Raw genomic sequence first — 23,482 nt, forward strand, 5'->3', positions numbered from 1 at the left:
AAATCTATGGGGTTTACAGTCAACAATATTTATACACCTTTCCCATATTAGGGAGCTACTCCCTTCCCAGATCCAGCTTTCTGGTCCTTCTTCCAGCCATGACATCATCTCCCCAGACAATAACTTGGATCCACCTGCATATCAGATTTCAGGCTCAGGGGAAAAGAAAAAACTAGTATAGCCACAGACCCTTTGGAATATAACTAAAATATGCCTACTAGCTATCTACAGAATGGAGACCCCCCCCCCCAACTCTTTATCTGCACTACTCCAGCCTTTAGGTTCACGATTAGTCAACAACTTGCTTCCCCACTGAACATGGAAGCAAGCTGTTGACTAATCATGGCTTTTTATGCTAACTTTCTTTTCAGCCACCAGGTTACAGATGCTAGCAGTATGCCAACCAGACTTTCCTAGACAGACGACCTTACCAATATGTCCTGGAGCTCTGATTCCCCAGAACCCCACCCCACTAGTGAAAGACAGAAACAGACTGGGAATATGGATCAGCCTGTCAACACCCATGTTCAGCGGGGAAGCAATTACAGAAGCCAGACCTTCCACCTTCTGCATCCCACAATGACCCTGGGTCCATACTCCCAGAGGAATAAAGAATAGGAAAGCTATCAGGGGAGGGGATGGGATATGGAGATCTGGTGGCGGGAATTGTGTGGAGTTGTACCCCTCTTATCCTATAATTTTGTCGGTGTTTTCTTTTTATAAATAAAAAATTAAAATAGGGCTGGTCCCTGTGATTGTACTTGTGTGACACTCAAGTGCAGGCCAAACAGTTCCGCAGTGATGAAGCTAAAGATGGTCTGCTGTGCGGTGTCAAAGAGAAACACACTTAAAAATCTCCAGCATTTAGATTTATAGCAAGACATTCTCATTTTGAGGGAAAAGAATTTTTTTAAAAAGATTTTATTTGTTAAGGAGAAAGGAGGAGAGAGAAAGAGCCAGACATCACTCTGGCACATGTGCTGCTGGGGATCAAACTCCGGACTTCATGCTTGAGAGTCCAAACCTTTGTCACTGCGCCACCTCCCGGACCACAAGAAATTTCTTTTACTTGGCGCTCAAAGCCACAATCAGAAGCTGGAGTATGTTAACTCAAGTCAGCTGCTCTTCCCTCCACCGTGTGTCAGGCTTTTAGGCAGGTGGGAGTGAAGGAGGGAATCCGGGCATCACAGTGGGGTTGAGGCCCACAGATCTTTCCACCTCCTACAACTCTCCCCACCTTCAAAATCAGAGCTCCTCAAAACTTCATTTTGCAGCAAAGTCCATCCAGGCCAGCAGAAATGGTATGAGGATGAGTTGCAATGCCATCCCTGTTTCTAGACTGAACATGTCATCAGCGAGAACACGTCATCCATCAGGTCCTCTAGGCAGCTCAAGTGCCCCCTTCCCTCACACAGCCCCAGCCCAGTCCTTTCAGGGCCGGCTTCAGTGATCAAGTAGTGGCCACCTGGGTGTGGAGGGGGAAATGGAGGGACACAGGGGAGTCTGCTAGAGATCTAGAAATATTCTGCATTTTGATGTGGATGGTGAGTTGACAATTTATGCATATGTACAAATTCACTGTGTCATACTATACATTTAAAATTTCTGCCTTTACTATATGTGATTTACAACACACAAATAAACTTAAAAAAGCAAAATACAGAGCACAGTCATAAGTATGCTTGTTTTAATGCTACTATCATCTATCCTTGGCATTAAACAGCAATTCCGTCCTTACAATGCCATGTTCAGTGACACCACGGGGTCCTTCTCTCTCACAGCCTAACTAGAAAATAAAAACAAGAACACTAATATCTGTGCTCACTTCAGCAGCACATACACTAAAACTAAAGCAATACAGAGAAGCTTAGCATGGCCCCTGTGCAACGATGACATGCAAATCCATGTAGCATTCCATATTTTTCAGGAAGCTGTTACACACACTGATAACATGGCCTTCGAAGGCTGGATATAATATTTAACGCTGATATCTTTGGTCGATGACATTTTGTTTTTAAATCTCCAATCCATTGCTTTTTAACCTACAAATAAAATCTAACTTTTCATTTGGAAAAAATATATATTTAAGGCCAATTAGGAAAAGCATAGAAACAGGATGTGGGGAGTCGGGCTGTAGCGCAGCCGGTTAAGCGCAGGTGGCGCAAAGCACAAGGACCGGCATAAGGATCCCGGTTTGAACCCCGGCTCCCCACCTGCAGGGGAGTCGCTTCACTGGCGGTGAAGCAGGTCTGCAGGTGTCTGTCTTTCTCTCCTCCTCTCTGTCTTCCCCTTCTCTCTCCATTTCTCTCTGTCCTATCCAACAATAACTACAACAATAAAACAACAAGGGCAACAAAAGGGAATAAATAAATAAAATAAATATTAAAAAAAAAGAAACAGGATGTGATGGCAGGGACACATGAAATAAGCTTTTAATGATCCACGTGAAATGAAGGCTAATGATCAGCAGTCCCATTATGCACAACGATGGGCTGGCTTTGTGCTACTGTGAGCAGTTAATCTATCCTTTACAGGCACGTGGAGTAGATTTATTTCATCTTCTGGCAAGAAACTAAGTCGCAGTGTGTGGTAGAAGACTAAGGTCCTGCTCTGTTAAGCCCACTCCTGGGAACTACCATGTGAGGATGCGAAATGTGCACACATAAAAGTCTTCCGGCATTTGCTGCAGCTAAAATTTATAACAATGAATTCCCATTTCATTATTCCATTTGACTAACAGCCATGCACACAACTCAGACGAGGAGTCAGGAGTCAATTTCTACCAGAGAATCCCAGGCAAGTTGCATCTTGTGGGGGCTGGGAAGGAGGGAACTGTCACCTGGAAACCCGTCCCTGGAGGTGCATGGATATGGAGACATTTGGAGATCTCCAAATTAGAAGCACCTGTAGCCTCAGTTAAATTACTTTTTTCTTTCCCTGAGCCATAATTTCCTTGTTTGCTAAATGGCAGGGAATCAGGCAAATCTTTACAGTTACTATAAAAGTCATTAAGGAAAGAGTCTCTACACTCTAAGCTGCACTGAGGCAGGCAGCAGGTCTGTTTCATTCCATCCCTGTGCCTAGTCTAATCACACAGCAGAAACCCCCAAAGCAGATGCTGTAGTGCTTGTGTCAACCATCCAAGGCTCTGACGCCCAGTTAATCAGTCTAGGACTGGCTGTGAAACATTGTTTTTAGACTCAATCAACATGTTTAACAGTTGAACTTAGTAAAGCAGAAATCACCTTCTGTAATGTGTGTTATTATCAGTCAAGCCATTAAAAGTCTGGTGGATACTTTCTGCACCCCATAATGACACTGGGTCCATGCTCCCAGAGGGATAAAGAACAGGAAAACTTTCAAAGGAGGTGATGAGATACAGAATTCTGGTAGTGGGAATTGTGTGGAACTGTACCCCTCTTATCCTATGGTCTTGTCGGCCTTTTTATTTTATTAAAAAAAAAAAGTCTGGTGGATAAAGAGTGAAGTGTCACAGCAGAGGAAAAAATTCTGTCTCAAAACTATGACCCAGAACCTCCTTGCCCGAGTGTCTAGCCTGCCATCATTTCAGAAAGATTTCAGGCCCCACCTGCCGCCCCAGAATGTCACATAAACTCTCTTCCACTCCTTTGCTCACACAGGGAACCTGGCCTAGAAAACAGTTCTGCACTTCTACACTCTACACACCAAAATCCCAATTTCAGGACAAGACCAAATGTCAAGTTTCAAGAGTTCTCAAATTTTTCAGTTGAAATTTCTTTATGAGATTTTATTTTTCAAACTGTATTTTATGGGGACCAGGCAGTGGCACAACCAGTCAGATGTATATGTTATCATGTGCAGAAACCCACGTTCAAGCCTCCAGTCCCCGCCTGCAGGGTGGTAGCTTCACAAACAAAGAAGCAGGTCTACAGCTGTTTCCCTTTCTCCCTCTCTTCCTTCTCCTCTCCTCTCAGTTTTCCTCTCTCTAGCAAATAAGAGAGGGGGAAAGAAGTTGCCAGAAGCAATGGATTTGTCCATGCAGGTATCATTACAGTAACTTTCTTTTAAAAATGTATTTTATGTCTTATCTCTGTCTAGGACTGATTTCCTTTGAATGGCTAGAAGTAGGTGGGGAGAACTGTGCTACGTGCAATAAGTAAGGGAGTGAAAGACAATTACCAAATCGCTTCACTCATATGTGGCATATAAAGAGTTAAAAGAAAAACCTTGCAAAAAATAAATAATATTGACTCAGCTGACTCTAAGGAAACTACAGTGGTTATTGCAGAAAACAGGAAAGGAAAGTGGGGAGCACAGACAGAGAGGGGCTTACTTGGTGTAATGACACTAAAACTCTGGCAGTAGGTATGGTGAGTCTCACACACCTATGTATGAAATTACACCCCCAAATTTTATAGTTCTGTAAATCAATGTTAGAGCAATGAATAAAAAAAGAAATGATTCCCAAATGTTTAATACTATTGGTTATCTGCCTGTTTCTTCCACTATAGAGAATATAAAAGCAGGGCCTTATAGACAATTTATGCTTTGTATCTTCATGGAGCCTAGTGCAGTATTTTACAAGCAGCAATACAGGAATAAAATTAAATCTCATAGACTGCTGCAAAATTCATAAATTATGCTTCTATTTATATCAACCAAGGAGTAATTTCATGTTGTACATTTAAGTACAAGGAAATATCATAAATACAAACACAATAACATCTGGTTATATCCCGTAAGTATAGCAAAATCTTGATTATCTTCTACTTTCCTGTGCCCAATATCCTAGGAAACAAAGAATTTAATAAACTAACAAGGGTTAGAATCTCATTTACAAGTTAAGAGCACATGGTGAAAAGCACAAGGACCGGCATAAAGATCCCGGTTTGAAGGCAGTGAAGCCGGTCTGCAGGTGTCTATCTTTCTCTCCACCTACCCCCCCATCTCCCCCCCATTTCTCTCTGTCCTATCCAACAACAACGACATCAATAATAACTACAACAATAAAACAATAGCAATAAAAGGGAATAAATAAATATTTTTTTTAAAAAAAGAATCTCATTTACAGTCTCATTGCAAAAATCAGACAACAAACCACAAAAGTTTAGTAAGATTTTTTTTTCCACCAGAGTTATCACTAGAACTTGATGCCTGCATGACTCCACCACTCCTGGTGGTATTTTTTTTTTTTTATAGAGGGTGAAAGATGTTGGTATGCATGAGACCCCTTCTGTTTCATTGGTTTAATACCCCCTGCTTAACACTGTATTCTATTTACATGACCACTGTATTCTATTTACATAACCACTATATTCTATTTACATAACCACTGCAGGGCATTGGTTCAATCCCCACTGGTTCATGATATGTTTTTGCTCCGCCCCCTCTCCTTGTCACACTCTGATTTTCACCAGTCACTTTTCTCTCCACCCTCTCTGCGTCGCATCCTGTTCCCACCCTACTGGGCTAGTATTTTTATAAGGACAAGACTGCTTGTAGTTGTTAGTTTTAGCTTAGCTCGGCTTAGATTGTGCTGTGTCCTGCATGAATAAAGAGATACTGCCTACAGCTCAACCATGAGTCCCTGGTCGTCTGTTACCCGCCCGTGAAGCCAGCCCGGCGAAAACAACATAGCCCGGCGAAAACAACAGAAAGACAGAGAGTTTGGCAGGGAGAAAGAAAGGGAGAGAGAGAAGTAACATGTGTACTGCTCCAGCACTCATGAAGGTCTTCCAAGCCCTGCAGACGGGGACCAGGGATTTCAACACAGGTCCTCAAAGGATGCAATGTGCACTCTACCGGATAAGCCACCTCTCAGCCCCTGTAAAAGTCTGACAAAAGCTTAGTGGTCTTCAGAAATCATGTTCAGTGATTTAGACCTTTTACCTGATTCCAAGTTGCACTGGAGACCATACTACATATGTTCAGTATGTCTTTATAGCGAGTGGGGATTTATTAGATGTCATTTTGAGTACATTTATCAGCTGGCCAATAAATTGTAGCCACTAAAGCAGTTGAATTAAGAATGCATTATAAAATACAAAATCTAAGTGTGTAACCAAACTTATATTCAACTTAGAAAAAGAAACTGGACTTGGTCAGTAAGATGGTTGCCCGCTTCTACTCTATCCGTGACTGAGTTTATATGATTAAAATATGAAGGGGAATTTACCTAATAAAAATTAAGCACAAGTTGCCTTATTTGATTAGTTCTCTCCTTCACACTTATGGACCCCATAACTAAATGCCCTGGCAGTGGTTCTTACACACAGCTGTCATTTTAATGGAAACAGGCCAGTAACTTCAGCACATTTCTGTCCGCCACCAATTGTTAATGCGTGTCAGTCTCATTTAACTACCAGAAGGCCACCATGAACTTGCTGGCATTTTAATTTCCCTAAGTGGACTTAATTGATTTTTATTACTCATTTAGTATTAACATCATCTTCTCTTAATAACAAGGTACAACAGAATTAACTGCCCACTATTTTTAAAGGCATACCTTTCAGAAACAGATTACATGGGGATTTGCATCTTCAATGCCTCATCTCCCCAATTTACTCTTATGAAGAGCATAATGAGAAGCTGAGGATCATTCTCAGCCTTGAGAAGGAAAGGCAAGGAAGTGCATCAGAGGTATTGGAGAATAACAACAAAAGGAGCTGCTACCTCAGCCATGTAACCTGGCGTCCAGCTATAGACTAGCACGCAGCCTTTTCAATACTAAACCATGAAAATGATGGTAATGCACAGAAATGCCAACGTGGTGGTTCATCTGTAAACATTTATCTAGTTACCAGTCTCACTTTGTTTTAATTTCATAATAGCAATAGCCATACACCACAGGAAAAGCTAACATCTATTACATTTGGTATAAACAAGCTACTGCTCTAAGTGCTTCGCATATCTTGTTCCATCTAGCATTCACAATACCTCTGCTCAGTGGGAATACACTTCCTACCACTTGTATGATGAAACTGAGTGGCCAAAAGTGGCCTTCCTCGCCCGAGTGAAAAACTGTATGCATTGGAGCCAAGATTCAAAGTCATACCATGGACTCAGATGTGGGATTCTAATAATCAGGTATAGTTTCCCTATCCGGTGTGAGATGTCCTGAATATGAGAACAACAGTGACCCACCAACAGAGAAATGTGAGTTCCAGGCAGTCATCCAGATGGCAGCTAGGACTGTCAAAACATAGGACTAGATATTTCATAAGTGTGCAAATTAATTAAGAGAGGATAAAGATTACTATTTATTCATGAAATTATTATTTCTTTATTTTTATAATACAATGTTAGGTTCTTATCATTAGAAATTATTAATAATATAATATTGATTATGTATTAATATGATGTATGTTATTTATATATGTAATATTGATTTTATATATATACTAACATCAATCTCATTTTATTTATTCAAAGAAAGCACTATTTCTATATAAAGCAGAAAATACAGGAACTTAAGCAAGAATTCATTAATTGTTTTATATATGTTTACTTATTTATTTTTATTATTGGGCAGAGATTGAGAGGGAAGGGGAAACAGAGAGAGGGAAAGAGACAGAGAGACCATTTGTGAAGCTTTCCCCCTGCAGGTGGGACCAGGGACCTATACCTGACTCTTTGAGCACTGTAATGTGTGCATTAACCAGGTGTGCACACATTAATGACCCCTCATTAATCATCTAATTAATGAATAAGTAGAGTCAGGATTAATATATATTTAAAATATTCCTTAAATCAATTCAACTGACTTTTGAAGCTCGATATGTAAAAGAACTTCTTGAGTCAGAATACGAGGCATAGGCTAGCAAGATAGCTCACCTAGGCAGGTGTCTGCTTTGTCAACAACTGGACCCTCAGAGCCCAGCCCCCTGCTGCACTGGGGGATGCTCTGCTGCTGTGTCCCTCTAGCTCTGTTCTCTCTGTCTCTGCCTTTCTCTATCTGAACAAGTCAGCCCAGAGAAGCAAACGGGCCCTGGCAATAGTACGTAAGAAAATAAATAAATGGAGAATTAAGCACAACATTCCATTTCTGGCTAAAATGGAAAATGGAGCCACAATTGTCTTCACTGACATATCCATTCTTTGACCCAAAGGCTATCAAGATCCCTCATCTCACTGGCCTCTCAACATTAGAAAAAGAGCCAAAGATGAAGAGCACAGATTACATTACTTCCGTTGAAATTCAGTATAGAATAGAATAGGATAAAATCAGTCTGACTAATAGAACATATCTTACCTGACAAGACAAATCTGAAGCTCCTTTATCTTTCAGAGCAGAAGGTAGCAGGTGCGCCTCTTGTTCCAGAGGGCAATGGTGAGCAGGCAGAGCACTCATGCTCTCCACTAACGCCCACTGATCTGAAAATGATTTCCACACTCTCCCACTTCTTTTCAGTGCTCATAGTACCAGAATTACTTTGAGATAATCGGAAAATAGTCCCCTTACTGAGGTCTTCTGGGCACTGCTTCAAGTGACTGAAACTGGAAGGCCAGATGGTCACAGCCCTCTGCCCATAAGCCAGAACAAGCTCTGACCATGGTCAGCATGGTGCCAGAGTCGAACAGGCAATGCCAGCTTAGCCACTCACTCTGACAGAATGAGTGACTCCCACAGTGGCAGTGACAGGCCCCTATGCATGTTTCCATTTGTTTTTAGATTTTCAAAATGACATGACAACACACCAACGAAATTAATCCAGTCTGTTGGAGTTTTCACCTTAGAGAACAGTAGAGAACCACATTATTTGTTTTCAAGAGACAGATATTTCTGGGTTGCATGATAACACTCAAAGGGGCAGAAAAATCCAGAAAGAAAGGGCTGAACAAGAAACACAAGACTGAACAAACCCTATAAATAAAGCAAGCGACAGCCAAACCAGGGTTCTGAGATGTGTTCAGAGGAAGGCAGAGCAGTGGGGCCTTAGGGGACTGAGGGAACAGCAGCACAGCAAGCCACCTAGGGACTTCTCCCCCACAGCAAGGCACCTAGAGACTTCTCCCCCACAGCAAGGCACCTAGAGACTTCTCCCCCACAGCACAGAGCAGCCCTGATTGTGGCGTCTCCTCACTCTGAACCCAGCAACAGAAGAGTGCACAGGAAGGTCCATTCTGTTCATAATCGAAAAGAAGAAAATTCTTCGCTAAATAAAAGGCATGAATCTTCATCAAGTCGGTTTTATTTTATTTTTTATTTTCCTAACTTCTCACATAGTGAGCAAGTTGTCTCACAAATCATTAGTTCATGGAGAAAAGGACTGTGCACTGACTGATGGGATAGTTAGCCAAAGAAGAAGCGACACATCTTCGCTCATGTGAAGACAGAACTCAAGTGGCCAGAATTTCCAGTCAATTTTACATAGTATTATCTTGAAGGATGTCTAAAATGCAAACATAATGCCTCCATGGTGATTTCCATTTTTGCTTTTTTATTTTCAGTGCTAACTCCCCTTTCAGCCCAAAGGGGAAGATTTTTGGGTTTGTTGTTGTTGTTTGTTTGTTTATTTGGGGCTTTCTGAATATTTTTTTATTGACTGATTTAATAATGATCAACAAGACCATAGGATAAAAGAGGTACAGTTCCACACCATTTCCACCACCAGACCAAAGTTCCGTATTCCATCCCCTCCATTAGAAGCTTTCCTTTTTTTTCCTTCCAGGGTTATTGCTGGGGCTCGGTGCCTGCACTATGAATCCACTGCTCCTGGAGGCCATTTTTTCTCATTTTTGTTGCCCTTGTTATTCTTATTGTTGTTATTGCTGTTGTTGGACAGGACAGAGAGAAATTAAGAGAGAAGGGGAAGACAGAGGGGGAGAGAAAAGACTTCTGCAGACCTGCTTCACTATTTGTGAAGTGACCCACCCCTATAGGTGGGGAGCTGGGGACTCAAACCGGGATCCTTGCACGGGTCCTTGTGCTTCGCACCATGTGCACTCAACCCACTGCGCTATTGTTACTCCCCCCCCCCCCCCGCTTTCCTATTCTTTATCCCTCTGGGAACTTGGACCATTATGGGGTGCAGAAGGTGGAAGGTCTGGCTTCTGCAATTGCTTCTCTGCTGAACACGGGTATTGGCAGGTCAATCCATATTCCCAGCCTGTTTCTATCTTTCTAGTGGGGCAGGACTCTGGAGAGGTGGGGTTCCAGGACACACTGGTGGCGTCATCTGCCTATGGAAATCAGGTTGGCATCATGGTAGCATCTGCAACGTAGTGGCTGAAAAAGCATTAAGATATAATGCAGCACAAAATGTTAAACAGCCAGGAACCTAAAGGCAAGATTATAGCAGATGAGATTTGGGGTCTCCATTTCAAGAAAAAGATAATAGCTCTGTTTTAGGTATAATCCAAGGGACAAATCACTTTACTGTTTTTTTTGCCTGAGCCTGACAGTCAGCATGCAGGTGGGCTAAAGGTATTGTCTGGGGAGATGGTATCAGAGCTAGAAATAGGACTAGAAAGCTGCATCAGGGAAGGCATTAGCTCCCAAGTATGAGAAGCGTATATAAATATTGTTAACTGTAAACCCTATCGATTTGATCTGGATCCCATATTCAACACAGGAGCCTGTGTAACCTTTGCACCCCTGCAGGTCTGAGGTGATATTCTGTAGTCATAAATAGGAGCATTCTAGGCTGTACTCAATGCAAGACCCATCTTCCTCGAGTGGCAGAGTATGTAAATGGGAAGTTTTAATACAACTTTTTTTGAAGGAACCAGGATTTTTATACATCTTTAATATTTTTTAATTTTATTTATTATTTGATAGGACAGAAAGAAATTGAGAGGGAGAAGGGGTGAAAGAGAGAAATCTACTTCACTTGTTTTAATGCTTGTGAAGCTTCCCTCCTGCCTTCCCAGGTGGGGACTAGAGGCTTGAACCTGTGTCCTTGAGCATGGCAATGTGTGTGGTCAACCAGGTGCACATCACACCAGTTCTTGATACAACTATTAACTAACACACTAATGGATGCCAAGCCCTCAGCCAACCAGCATGGTGCTTGGAAGGTCCCTTCTAAACTCCATCAAGCATCTTCTGTGAAGAGGTAATGTTTGCAGTCAGGAAGGACAAAGTCATTGGCCACATTCACTGCTTTTCACTGAGCCTGGGAAAACATTACCTTCACTGCTATGCTGAGGATGGGAGGACAAGTCACTGGGTGATGACAAGTCACTAGACAACTCATGGCACACATACCCAGTGCCCTGGAATGCTGAAACTGAGACAGAGATAAATGTTTTTAATATAGGGCCTGGCACCAAAGTAAAAATCTCTGGGTTGAGGGTGAGGGTGGATGTTTAGCTTCACTGGATGGGGAGAGGGGTGGAGGAGGGGGGAAGAAAAAAGAAAAAATATATATAGGACCTGGCAAAATAGCTCACTTAGTTAGTATGATGCTTTGCTACATGAGAAATCCAGATTGGAGCCCAGCCCCCACTGCCATGAAGGAAGCTTCAATGCTATAGTCTCTCATTCTCTATCTGCCTCTTTGTCTCTGTCCATCTCTTTCCGCAAAAGTCATGCCAAAGCAGTAAAGCCCCAGTGATGATCAAAAAATGATAATAACTAATTAATTTTGGATAGTATTTCTAGTCATATTTCCCCCTTTGTTGTCCTTATTGTTGTTGCTTTGTTGTGATTATTATTGTCGTTGTTGATGTCCTTCGTTGTTGGATAGGACAGAGAGAAATGGAGAGAGGAGGGAAGACAGAGAAGGGGAGAGAAAGACAGACACCTGCAGACCTGTTCCACCGCCTGTGAAGCGACTCCCCTGCAGGAGGAGAGCCGGGGGCTCGAACTGGGATCCTTACGCCAGTCCCTGTGCTTTGCACCCAACCTGCTGCGCTACCGCCCAACCCCCCCCAGTCATATTTTTAAATCTCTGTTTATTGGATACAGACAGTCACAAATCAAGAGCACAAAGAAATAGAAAGGTAGAGAAACACAGAGCTACCTGCAGCACTGCCTTACCACTCACAAAGCTTTCCTCCTGCAGGTGCAGGACAGAGGCTTGAACCCAGGTCCTTGCGCATTGTAATATGTGTGCTCAACCAGGTGCACGACCACCCAGCCCACTCTAGTCACATTTCTTAATAGTCATATAATTATTAATCTGTCCATATATAATTATAATCTGTCCACTTTGCCCTGGAGCCTGCAAATTAGATAGCTGTGGTGGCCTCAAGTACATCATACTCTGGCCCCTATTCCCTCCTCAGCAGGTTCTGAACCCCTTCTTATTTTAAGATGGAGACAAAGAGCCAAAGGGGAGAAGGGTGGAAGAAAGGGGGGGAGGACACAGTACTGAAGCTTCCTTTGCTGAGGTGGGGGCTGGGCTTAAACTTGGGTAGCACACATGGGAAAGCTGCACACTGTCTAAGTGAACTATTTTGCCAGCCCTCAAGTCCTTCTTACAGAGTGTCTTTCACTTCTTTGCTGCTTGTCAAGTGCCCTGACAGTCACTTTAGCCTGATCAAAACCAGTACTCCTCCCTGAGCACTCAGCCTAATGTCTTGTATCACTCATCACCTACAAAATTCTTTAATCACCCATGCTGTGCTGAGACTGTGCTGATACAATGTTAATCACATTTTCTTTTGTCATCTCATTTTTCACATCTCTCTGTCCTAAATCTTTGATAGATTAAAATTCAATGAGGGCAAAGAAGATGATCACATGCAGCACTGTCTGACAGAACTTAGCACGACTATTAGCAATGTGCTTCATCTGTGATGGCTGCTAGAGTTGTCACTAGTTGTGGTTTAGTGACCACTTGAAATGTGACTAGTACAACTAAGGGATTGAATGCTCTACTGCATTTCATGTTAATTAGCTGAAATTTACATTTCTGTGTGTGCCAGTGGATAGTTCCTGAACAACACAGGTCAAATGCCCCTCTTCTGGGACCACAGACCCTGCTGCAGAAATGTGTGCAGAATGCATAATCAGGTGTCTTGACTTTATTTCCCAACAACTTAAAACTCACTTTCATGGAAGAAGACAACCAGATAGTCTAAGGAAACAATATTTTACTAAATTACAAAGAAATCCCCCTACAGCTTAAACTACTCCTAGTAGGAATACACAAGCTACTGTTTATATATTTTTTCTTTTTTTTTCTTTCTTTATTTCCTTTTGTTGCCCTTGTTGTTTTATTGTTGTAGTTATTATTGATGTTGTTGTTATTGTTGTTGTTGGATAGGACAGAGAGAAATGGAGAAAGGAGGGGAAGACAGAGAGGGGGAGACAAAGACAGACACCTGCAGACCTGCTTCACCACTTGTGAAGCGACTTCCCTGTAGGTGGGGAGCCGGGGGCTTGAACCGAGATCCTTATGCCAGTCCTTGTGGTTTGTGCCACATGCACTTAACCCACTGTGCTACCGCCTGACTCCCACAAGCTACTGTTTAATCTAAAGGAATGAATGGACCTCTCTAGCTGCCTGAATTAATGTTAGGAAACTATGTGGTTATAAATCATATGATGCCTAGCTGCTTTTGTCTTCGGCATGTCTTTTATTGCTATAAAACTATGTCTTTCCTCCAGACATGGGATGTCCACCCTTCAGCTCCAGTACTCTAGTGAGACCTTTCCTAGCTCATAGGCCTTTCCTTAGTTCCATTTCAGGTGGTGCAGCACTTCCTAACAAAGTTACAGAATCTAGATACAGACTAGGGCTCAAGGGATATGGCACATATGCATCTGCGTCCATAAGGTAGGGGAAATGTATGCCTTAAAGTAAAAGTTCACAATAGTCTACAGCGACTCAAGTGCATCAAGCAAGTCGAAAGACCTAAAAAGGAAACCATAAAGTACTTAATCAAGTACTTTCTAATTAGATGTAGGTACCCTCCTTACCTACTTCCTATTTCACTTCCCTCAATCACTCTAAGCCTAACCCTGTCAGATAGAGTAAGCACTATAAAAGCTGAATAAGGGGACTCGGGCAGTGGTGCAGCAGTTTAAGCACACGTGGCACAAAGTGCAAGGACTAGCATAAGGAGCCCAGTTCGAGTCCCTGGCTCCCCACCTCAGGGGAGTCGCTTCACAAATGGTGAAGCAGGTCTTAAGTGTCTGTCTTTCTCTCCCCCTCTCTGTCTTCCCCATCTCTCTCCATTTCTCTCTGTCCTATCCAACAACAACAATATCAATAACCACAACAATGTTAAACAACAAGGGCAACAAAGAGGAAAATAAATACAATAAATATAAAAAAAAAATTTTTAAAGATGGATAATGGCAAGAGACTGGCACACTCTAATGATGGCCCTTTTGGTCACTACCAGGCCATCCTCTCATCTGAGGCCCTGGTCAGGGAGTCCTGGGATTCCCACACAGATATGATGGGCCTAGACCTCTAACAGATCCCTCTCTCCACCATCACTGGTCATCTCCATCAGGAATAACATCATAAACCCTCTTGTGGGCCTCTACAATACATTCTTCTCAATGTTGAACAACGATGGTAGAAACTGCCCCACTCTCTGAAGGGAGGCTGGGTCAACATACTCTGCTACTCGAGGAAGACTGGTCCTGAAATGAGTGCAGCCTAGAATGTTCCTAGCTGTGCCCATGGACTGTGAGCTCAGACCTATAGGGACGCAGAGCACAGGCTCCTGTGCTGAATATGAACAGACATGGGCCCTAGGTCAGATCAATGAGGTTTACAGTTAATAGTATTTATATACTTTTCCCATATTTGGGAGCTTCTCTCTGCCCTGATCCAACTTTCTAGTCCTATATCCAGCTCTGACAGCATCTTTCCAGACAATACTTTTAGCCCACCTGCATGTTAGCTGTCAGGCTCAGGCAAAAATTAGTAGTCATGGGCCCCTTGGAATATACCTAAAATAGATTCCCTAGCGTCTATCAATATGAAGACCCCAAATCTCATCTGCTATATTCTGACCTTTGGGTTCCTGATTATTAAACAATTTGTTCTACTTTGTATCTTTTTTGTTATTTTTTTTAAACTGTATTAATGATTTAATATTGATTTACAAAATTGCATGTCAAAAGGGGTATAGAAGGTCCCTCATTGGGTGCATAGATGTTAATAACTGTTAAGTCTTCTCAGCTGATTGATCCTCTAATTATTATGTAATGGCCTTGTCTATCTTTTGTTACTTCATTTAATTTAAAGTCTGTGGTGTCAGAAATGAGAATGGCTGTTCCTGCCCTTTTTTGTGGTCTATTAGCCTGTATAATAGTTTTCCATCCTTTCATTTTAAGTCTGTGTTTGTCTTGTTGGGTCAGGTGGGATTCTTAGCAAGCAGCATATCGTTGGGTTGTATTTTCTGATCCATCCTCCCTGACCTGCAACTGTGTCCTGATAAATCACTGAGTCACTAAACCCAGCTGAACAGTCATGGGACTGAATCTCTTGGAATAACTGGCCTTTCATATGGTCAGTACCAAAGCCTGGTCTGTCTTTATCAGACAGTTACATGCCAAAAAAAAAAAGACTATTATATACCACAGTCTCATAAAGGAATGGTGTAGCATCTCTGTACAATAAACACGTGATCTTGAATCTCCACTGCACTTTTAAAGTTTTTCTGGAAGCAGGTCCCACTAGCTCATGGTACCATAACAAAGTACCAGAAATATATTTTCTCATCATCTTAAAGGCTGTGAAGTCCAAGATCAAGGTGCCAGCAGATCTGATTTCTAGTGAGAAATCTCATCTGGCCTGCAAATAGCTGCCTTCTCATCTTGTCCCCACATGGCAGTCAGAGCAAGAGAAAGCTCTCTAGGGGGGAGTCAGGCAGTAGCGCAGCGGGTTAAGCACACATGGCGCAAAGCGAGAGGACTGTTGTTAAGAATCCTGGTTCGAGCCCCCAGCTCCCCACCTGCAGGTGAAGCAGGCCTACAAGTGTCTATCTTTTTCTCCCCCTCTCTGTCTTCCCTCCTCTATCCATTTCTCTCTGTCCTATCTAACAATGACAACACCAACAACAATTAAAAAAAAAAAAAAAAAAACAAGGGCAACAAAAGGGATAATAAGTAAATAATTTTTTAAAAAAGAAAGTTTAAAAAAAGAAAGAAAGAAAGCTCTCTAGGCCTCTTTTAAAGGGACATTAAGCCCATCATGAATTGCCCACCCATATATGCATCTGATCCTCCTCACTTCTCAAAGGCCCTTCAAATATCACACTGGGGGTGTGGTGGGCTAGGACTTCCACATAGCAGTATGAGAGAACAATTACTTTCACAGGAGGAACAGTGGTGAAGGAAGCTAAAGAGACAAGAGGTCAAAAGAGTCAGGTTCTTTTTTTACTTTTTAAAAAATATTTATTTCCTTTTTGTTACCCTTGTTGTTTTCATTGTTGTTATAGTTATTATTGTTGTTGTTGATGATGTCGTTGTTGGATAGGACAGAGAGAAATGGAGAGAGGAGGGAAAGACAGAGATGGGGAAAGAAAGATAGATGCCTGAAGACCTGCTTCACCGCCTGTGAAGTGACTTCCCTGCAGGTGGGGAGCCAGGGGCTCGAACCAGGATCCTTAAGCCGGTCCTTGCTCTTTGCGCCACTGCGCTACCGCCCGACTCCCAAGAGTCAGGTTCTAAAGAGTCAAATGATACAATCCTAAAAGCTATCAACAACAAAAGTACTCTATGTTACTTTTGCTCAAAGTGACTTAAATGATGGAAGTGCAAAATCCCAAATCTTTACTAGAGGCAAAATGATGTTTCTTTGGATCCCAGCTTTACAATACAGTTCTCGGTAGTCACGAAAATATGCAAAAAAATAAAAAAGGCAGAAACTAAGTCTCATAACTCAAGGATATAAATAATTATAATCATGTTCTATTCATACGGAAAGTCTGTTTAACCTGTCTTCTCATTTAGCCAGCTGTAGCTTTAAGAAGCATGCAGAGGCTATCTCAAAATGCTTACAGCCTCTCCCTGATGCTCCTAAAGCCAGGCTCCTCTAGGGAAGCAGCAGAGCACAGTCTCTTCATGGAGCACTTCCAGTCTCACGGTTTTTTAAAAATTTTTATTTATTTATTTATTCCCTTTTGTTGTCCTTGTTGTTTTATTGTTGTAGTTATTATTGGTGTCGTTGTTGGATGGGACAGAGAGAAATTGAGAGAAGAGGGGAAGACAGAGAGAGGGAGAGAAAGATAGACACCTGCAGACCTGCTTCACCGCCTGTGAAGCGACTCCCCTGCAGGTGGGGAGCCAGGGCACTCAAACAGGGATCCTTACGACGGTCCCTGCGCTTTGCGCCACGTGCACTTAACCCACTGCGCCACCGCCCGACTGCGCCACCGCCCGACTGCCCCAGTCTCACGTTTAAGAAGCTTCCAGGATTACTCATCATCAAATCCTCTGGAAAATTATAGGCATACTAAATTCAATAGAAATGTACACAATATACTCAAATCAGCCCACACCTAGCAGTTTCAAGACTCTTCTAACCTCAGAGGAGATGAGCTGAGCAACGGTATTATCTTTGGTTCTCAGGGACAGACTGCCATTCTTACTGTGCCCTGACCATTTTCCACCTATCTCTGCCCTATGCTTTCTGTATTAAGTTGTGCAGAAAGAATCCCAAATGATCCCTTGGAAGCACCAAATGTTCAGGAACCATTTCCTTCCTTTTTGTGTTGATTCTTTCTCCCTCCTCAAATTTCTTTTGCCTGGCTGATTTCTGCCTACTTAGAACACATGACTGACAACAGCTCCATCCAATGCCATCTAAACATCTCAACAGTTCCCCACAGCCTAAAGAAGGAAGTCCAAACTTCTCCCCTGGCATTTACACACCTCCATGACTGCTAGTGACGCCTCTAGGGTTATCTTTTGCTCCTAGTTCTCCTTTCCAGACACACAGAACGCTGTTGTTTCCTAAGTGCACTCAAGGCTAAGCGCTAAGCTGTCTTCAGACTTCTACTGATGGTGTTTTATCTCCAGAGAATACCTGCTTACTTCACATCTACCACAATGGGTCTCCAAACAACTAAATTCCACATGCCTAATAAATGTGATCCTACCATAAAGGCTTCTCTGCCCTTCTCCAAACGGAAGGTCTCCCTCCTGTGAACTCTCTAAGAAACCAACAAGTATTCTCCTGTGGTTTTTCTCACTGTCCATCGCACATTATGTCCTGAACGCGAGGCTCAGTGCAAGACCGTCAACTCTCCAGCAAAGCCCTCAATGACTGGATGTTGTCTTACACAATAGGAAGCTACTCAGCATAAAAGGGAAATACTTCAGGAAGATGCCCAGCCTCACAAACCTCTCATCCAACCAAACCAGATGATTCAAAATGAAATATCAAACAAATTAACTACAGGGTGAGTTCATAGTAGTCTTCGTTCTGAAATAAAAGTTACAAACCATAAGCCCTTTTATTAATTTGGTTAAATATTAGAAAGTATTTGCTACAAATATTTAGATTAAATTTTTCTCTCTGAGAGTGCTTAGTTGCTCTAAAAAAAGACATCCTCAGCACACCTGTAACCTGGGACTTCTGTCCCCTTTGCCTAGAAGGCTGGGCCTCTCAGCCTGACAATTGCTGGGTGAGCTCTTAGGACGCTCCAGGAAGCCTCACAGTTCTTCACGCTAGAGGCCCAAGCTCTACCCTGCACAAATTATCCAGTCAGCACTGACTCCATGGGCTCATTAATAACAGCAGGAACAGAAATATTAATGAGATCTTCCTCCTGTAAGTCTGGGCAGTATGGAGTTTAAGGGCTAAAGAGATCATTACAATAAACTGTATGTGCACATATAATAATCTTTTTATATTCTTTTGTATAGACTCAGCAGTTATAATTGGTTATATCTGTGTGAATATATGTAGTAAGTAAGACATCTGATCTACAGAATGTTCAAGAAACAGGAAGGGAGACACTGGCCCTGGACCGTTGGAAAAGGTCAGAGGTCATGGGAGGAGCTTCAAGGAAATGCCACCAGAACTGGATTTTTTTCTTTTTTAATTTTTTATTAGTGATTTAATAATGATCTACAAGATTATATAAGCTAGTAAGGGTATAATTCTATATGGTTCCCACCACCAGAATTCTGTGTCCCATCCCTTCCATGGAGACGTCCGCTATTTCCTAGTCTTTATCCCTCTGGGAGTATGGGCCAAAATTCTCTGGGGGGTGCAGAAGGCAGGAGTCCTGGCTTCTGAAATTGCTTCTGGACATGGGCATTGGCAAGTCAATCCACACCCCTATCCTGTTTCTATCTTTCCCTAATGGGGTAGGGCTCTGGAGAGCTGAGAGACTTTGAGACACATTTATGAGTCATCTGCTCAGGGAATTCAGGCTAGAATCTAGTAGTGTTTGCATCTTGGTGACTGAAAGGCAGTGAGATATAAAGCAGGAAAGAATCCCTTTGTATAGTACATTCATAGGGGGGCCAGTGGTGGTGCACCTGATTGAGCACACACGTTACTATATGCAAGAATCTGGGTTCAAGTCCCTGATCCCCACCTGCAGAAGGAAAGCTTTGCAAGTGGTGAAGCAGTGCTGCTGGTGTCTCTCTGTCTATCTTCCCCTCCCCTCTCAATTTCTGGCTGTCTCTATCCAAAAAATAAAGATAATTAATTAAAAAACAGAGTGCATGCATGGAAACGATGTAGCTTTCCAAGAGGTACTATATCATAGAAAGATAATGAAAGATTGCCTGGGCTTAACCACTTTGAACTGACAAAAAATGTTTAATAAACAGGAACCCAAAGGTAGGGATAGAGCAGATGAGATTAGCAGTGATGTGATTCAGCCGCCAATATCCCAGTTTGGTGCCAGTCACCCCTAAGCACCAGTTTTTACTCCTAGAATGGCTCCCTCACCTCTTTCCGTCCACAAGTCACACATGTACTCTTCTATGGATTAGGTGATTTTCTTCTTTTCTTTCTCTTTTTTAAAAATTGTTTCTTGGGGCTGGGTGGTAGCACAGTGGGTTAAGCGCACATGGCACAAAGCACAAGGACCAGCATAGGGATCCTGGTTTGAGTCCCCCGCTTCCCAACTGCAGGGAAGTCACTTCACAAGTGGTGAAGCAGGTCTGCAAGTGTCTGTCTTTCTCTCCCCCTCTGTCTTCCCCTCCTCTCTCCATTTCTCTCTGTCCTATCCAACAACGATAAACAACAAGAGCAACAAAAGACGGGAGGGGGAATGGCCTCCAGGAGCAGTGGATTTGTAGTGCAGGCACCGAGCCCCAGCAATTAGCCTTGGAGGCATAAAAAATAAAAATAAATTTTAAAAAAGAAGTCTATTTAGTGCACTTTGCATCCCATTACTGAAAAATAAAATCAAATAAAAATTATTTTAACTTGGACCCAGAAGTGGTGTGCTTCAGCTGTCATTCTCCCAGTTTGGTGCCAGTGGCCCCTAAGTGTGGCCTTTTAGTCCCGGAATCTCTCCCTCACCCCTTTTCTATCCACAAGCCACATGTGTCTGTACTCACCAGTGGCTTGGTGAGTTTCTGAAGAAATCCTGGTGGGGGACCAAGCAGTGGTGCACCTGGTTGACTACACATGTTACAATGCACAAGGACCCACCTGCAAGAGGAAAGTTTTGTGTGTGGTGGAGCAGTACTGGTGTCTTTCTGTCTCTCTTTCTCTCTATCTCCCCCTTCACTCTTGATTGCTGACTGTCTTTATCCAATAAATAATAAAGATAATAAAAAAATTAAAAAGAAATCCTGGTCAAATTTTCTTCAGTTTTCAGGTGACTTTTTCACAGTCTTGTCAGTCATTATTAAATCAATAATAAAAAAAAGAAAGGAAGAAAGGTTTAATAAATTAAACTGTGAGTTGGGTGGTAGCGCAGTGGGTTAAGCACAGGTGGACCTGCGTAAGGCTCCTGGTTCGAGCCCCCGGCTCCCCACCTGCAGGGGAGTCGCTTGCAGCAGGTCTGCAAGTGTCTATCTTTCTCTCCCCCTCTCTGTCTTCCCCTTCTCTCTCCATTTCTCTGTCCTATCCAACAACAACATCAATAACAACATAATAACTACAACAATAAAAACAACAAGAGCAACAAAAAGGGAATAAGTAAATATTTTTTAAAAATTAAAAATAAATTAAACCAGTACAGACATACATGATAGAAAAAAAAAGATAAGAGATGTCAGCCATGAATTCTGTATCTTGCTAGATTACCCTTCAAATACGAGGAAGAAAGAAAGATAATTTCAAACATTTAGAAACTGAAGGAATTTGCCACTACCAAACCTGCCTTGTAAGAATTACTGACAGGAGTCCCGCATGAAAAGAAGCAAAGAAATACCAACTTTTAATGAGATGATCAGTATTAGAACAGAACTAGGAACACAATAACAACAGCTATGTTCATAGCTGCATTATTTACAGTAGCCAAAAAGTGGAAGCAGCCTAACTGTCCATCAACAGATGACCGGGCTAAAGACAGAAACAGGCTGGGAGTATGGATCGACCTGCCAACTCCCGTGTTCAGCGGAGAAGCAATTACAGAAGCCAGACTCTGCTTCCATCTTCTGCACCCCATGATGACCATAATGACTCTGGGCCCATACTCCCAGAGGGATAAGGAATAAGAAAGCTATCAGGGGAGGGGGTAGGATACAGAACTCCGGTGGTGGGAAATATGTGGAATTTTACCACCCATAACCTATGGTTTTGTTAATATTTTCTATTTTATAAATAAATTTTAAGAATTAAAATTAAAAAATAAGTTATGGGATATGTATATTCCATGAAATACTACTATGCAATCAAAAAATATGATATTGTAGCCTCTGGGACAAAATGAATGCAGCTGGAGGTGATTATACTTAGTAAAATAAGAGATGAAAAGACAACTACCAGATGGTCTCACTCATATGTGGAATCTAGAGATCTGATTTACATGAACTTGCAAGAAAAATTTGAAGGAAGGCAAAAGTAAGCAAACTGTAAGACTTGTGAGAAGTCTGGTGGCTCGCTTTGGGAGGTGGAAGGGTGCGGACACAGAACTTTGGTAGTGGATGTGGTGTGGAGCTATATGTTGTAATCCTATAATATTGTAAAAAATTATAATAACAAATAAAAATTATTTTCAAAGCAATCAACCTAAAACTTGACAAAAAATAAACATAACTCCCTGCTCTCCAAAAGAAGGAGGAGAAAGAGGAGGAGGAGGGGGGAGGGGGAGGGGGAGGGGAGGGAAGGGGGAGGGGAGGAGGAGAAGGAGATGACACACTGGATATTTTCGAGCTCCAGGTGCTCATAGGGTTTATGAACACTAATTAGTACTAGCAAAGAGTATCCACATGTGCCCTAAAACAAATCTCTTCTCCCACAGCTTCTTTCTATGCACAAGAATAACAAGACAGACAAGCCAGCTTCTGAATGGGGCACATTCAGAGCCAGAGCAGACACTTAGCCAGGATAAGAAACAGAAGACACTAGGAGACATGACAGCAGTCTTCAATTATGTATAGGACTGTAATGGAGAAGAGGGACTAGAGTTGGTTCCTGTGATGCAGATGGGAGGACACTATGGGCCACACAAAGGCAGGATGTCCTAAGGGTCTCAGCTGGCTGAGATGCAGTGGTATTCCCAGTGGTCTAAAATCCATGATAATGTATGAAAGACACACAAAAAAGTAGGAGACTAGGTGGCAAGGTCCATGTCACATAAATCAAGATACATATCGCCAGTTGAATGTCGTTTTAGCTGGCATAAAAGTGACTAATTCATGGCGAAATTTTTCATGATTATTAAAAAATATATAAAATTAGTAATGATGGCTAACATTTTGTAAGCACTAAGTGCAAGGTACTACCGTAACTGCTTTGCCTTCTTTTAAAAAATAAAATGTAATCTTCACAAAACTCTAAGAGGCAGATGCTATTATTATTCTCATTTTTCATTTGGAGTGAAGAAGGGCAGAAAGAGAGATAGAGAGAGAGAGGGAAAGAGAGAGAGAGAGATGAAGTGACATGAACCAAGTCACTATGCTAGTAAGACGCTGAGTCCGGATCTAAACTCTGGCAGCCTGGTCCAGAAGACAAACTCCAACATTAATGAATCCGGATTTCATGCTTAGCATGTTGGAACAAGTCAAACACTGGATATGATCTAGAGAAAATTGAATCAAGTAACTAATGATGTAAGCGGTTCTCAGATTCAGCAAAATTTATGAATATAGAGTTCATACCACTGGTGTTTAAAATGTGTGTCCGGAGTGGACTAGAAGAAGGTATCTGACCTTTTTGTCCTGTTTTACAGTTTACTTTTACAGGCTATGTTATCATTTGTTACCCTCAAAGTGACTCGTATCTTGGAGTGATGTCAACCACTCTTAGTCTGAAATGCATCTCCCTTTCTCCTATCTTCTACATTTCTGTAGAAAATTGGTGAATGAATTTGACTCTGTTATATTTTCTTTATCTGTCTAGGCTTTCAGAGCATATACTTCCTATTTTAAAAAACTTCTTTCATTTCATTTCTTCTTTTCTGTTTATTGCCACCAGGGTTATCATGGAGCCTGGGGCCTGCACAACAAATT

At 42.1% G+C, this 23,482-nt stretch overlaps 1 non-coding gene across 1 annotated transcript; it reads left to right on the forward strand.

Moving 5' to 3' along the window:
- Positions 1–1,817: 1,817 nt before the first annotated feature.
- Positions 1,818–1,924, forward strand: LOC132538807 (U6 spliceosomal RNA). Its single transcript, XR_009550130.1, has one exon. It is a non-coding gene; the product is annotated as a U6 spliceosomal RNA (small nuclear RNA).
- The last annotated feature ends 21,558 nt before the right edge of the window (positions 1,925–23,482 follow it).

The sequence above is a fragment of the Erinaceus europaeus genome, chromosome 5 (assembly GCF_950295315.1).
Source record: "Erinaceus europaeus chromosome 5, mEriEur2.1, whole genome shotgun sequence".
Classification (NCBI taxonomy): Eukaryota; Metazoa; Chordata; class Mammalia; order Eulipotyphla; family Erinaceidae; genus Erinaceus; species Erinaceus europaeus.